Here is a 2,197-nt window from a genome sequence, read left to right as displayed (position 1 = left end):
AAGATTTCTACTTTTTTTTATTATTATCAGATATTTTATAAACAGATTTTTTTTGTCGAAAAATTTAGTTTTCAATGTTTTTATTTCTTCAAATTAAATTTTTCGAAGATAATTATATTTGGTAATATTACACTTATATTTACGTAGCATACTTCATTCGAAGAGCGTTGCAGGTATGTCACGATATCAGTACAACATTGTACAGATATATTATAGATATCATGACATCAATCGCAATATTCTTCCATTGAAGTAAGTACATAAATACGCGTGTTGCATTTATTGTGTATATGTTTATATATATAATATATATTCATATTCATATTCATATATGCTGCGCTTCCAAAGCCTTTTATATAAACGTACAATAGCTTTTCGTAAATTGTCACTATAACTTTGAATACAGAGCTTTAAAGAGAGAAAGAAAGAGAGACAGAGAGAGAGAATCCGAAAGATATTTTTATTTATTTAAAAATTTACTTTTACAATAATGAAAGCATATTCTACTCTACAATACGCGAATAAAAGAGTTTTTAATTTTATTTTCTTAGAGAAATATGTACCCAAGAAAAAATGTTATATACATGAACATATTTATATATAATTATATATAATTGACATTTATTGTTTATAATTATATATAATTATATATAAAATATATCAATTTTTATATAATTATATATAGTTATATATGAAACATTTTTTCCCAGGTACATTATTAAATTGATTAGTGATTAATTATATTTAAATGCTAAGTAAATTGGTTAGTGATTAATTATTTTACTTTGAACGTATAAATGAATCAATATTTATTCAGGGTGAATAATTATCATTATATAATTTTCAAATTAAAAATTATATTATTATAATTTTCAGAAATCAATAAGATAATAGTCAAGGATATAGAAAATTTCCTTAAAATTTCGAAGTTCTGTCAAAAAATAAGTATCTATACATTATATTATTTAGTTATATGCATATTTCAAAATATATCATTTATTAATACTAACGGAAAAGATAATTTTCTATCAAAGATACTTTCTGTTAAAAAGAAAATAAAAATAAAAATTGAGCTACATTTTAGTAATTATAGATCATATAGATTATCGACTATAAATTATACGATTATAAGATTATTTATCTAATTGTAATTATCTAATATTTATGGCCCTTAGATTACAGTCCCTAACACACGTATACATTAATTAAATACATTGACGTCATCAGAACTATACAGCGTGTTTTCTCATGTGATGATTCATACGCGAGTTTTGAGACGGGACGACGCATATTATTATCGCAGATAACAATTGTTACAACAAATCTACATATCAATTTACCAATCAACAATTGACAGCAAAAGCAGCAAACACGAGTTTCCGGCACTTAGCGGTTTTCGGGATTTATTTATACGTATACTTGCACAAATCGTTCCGTAAATCGATCCCTATTGTGCACTCACTCGTCCACCATCACTATGTCAATGAGTCTTCATCGAGTTTTGGTCGATTCTAGTCATTTGTGCGATTACTCGCCAGTCGAAATATCGTCGTGTAGTCATGGATCGATAACGCGACTTGAGTCGGCAGAAGCACGCATGCTTGAACGTATCAACAGGTGTCGAGTTGGCAAACAGCTCTGGCTTTCATCAGGTATCGGCTGATTCATACGATGGACACGATCATTTATATAACATTGTAGACTAGTTACGTATGGTCCGTTTCAATTGAAAATGATCAAATATTTATGAAAAGTTAAAAATGAAAGCAAGAATTATTAAGTTTCCTCTCAACAATTAATTTAACTAAGTTTCATTTACTTGGAATTTATTATGAAAACTTGATATAAAGTAATAATTTGTTTTATTATTATCAACAATTGCTCTTTATCAATATAACAAGGATTTGTTGGAGTAGAAATAAATGGTAATAGAGCAAAGCATAAATCGTCCGCATTGATAGATATTAGACTTGGAATATTTTCCATTTAGTGATATAAATCGACACAAACATCATTTTATCTTTCTTGACATTTCAGTAACAAAAATTGACACTTGTATCGATTTGTGTCATTAAATGGAAAACATCCTATATTCTGAAATTTAATTTGTGAAATAATATTAACAACTGTTAAGTGAAACGCGATTCCTTTTAGACTCGTTGGTTGAACCAACGTTACTTTAATTTTAAGCAAGGTT

The 2,197-nt window shown here is 26.9% G+C and overlaps 1 protein-coding gene across 1 annotated transcript in view; it reads right to left on the bottom strand.

Annotated features, from left to right (window-relative positions):
• Positions 1–1,417, bottom strand: part of LOC108692855 (antichymotrypsin-2-like) — a 34,360-nt gene extending 32,943 nt beyond the window's left edge. The window contains exon 1 of the mRNA XM_018201458.1: positions 1,341–1,417. The gene's annotated coding sequence lies outside the window, so the exon portion shown is untranslated. The remainder of the gene's footprint in view (positions 1–1,340) is intronic.
• Positions 1,418–2,197: the final 780 nt, after the last annotated feature.

This window comes from Atta colombica, unplaced genomic scaffold (assembly GCF_001594045.1).
Source record: "Atta colombica isolate Treedump-2 unplaced genomic scaffold, Acol1.0 scaffold107, whole genome shotgun sequence".
Classification (NCBI taxonomy): domain Eukaryota; kingdom Metazoa; phylum Arthropoda; class Insecta; order Hymenoptera; family Formicidae; genus Atta; species Atta colombica.
This window is presented reverse-complemented; position numbering and strand designations above follow the sequence as displayed.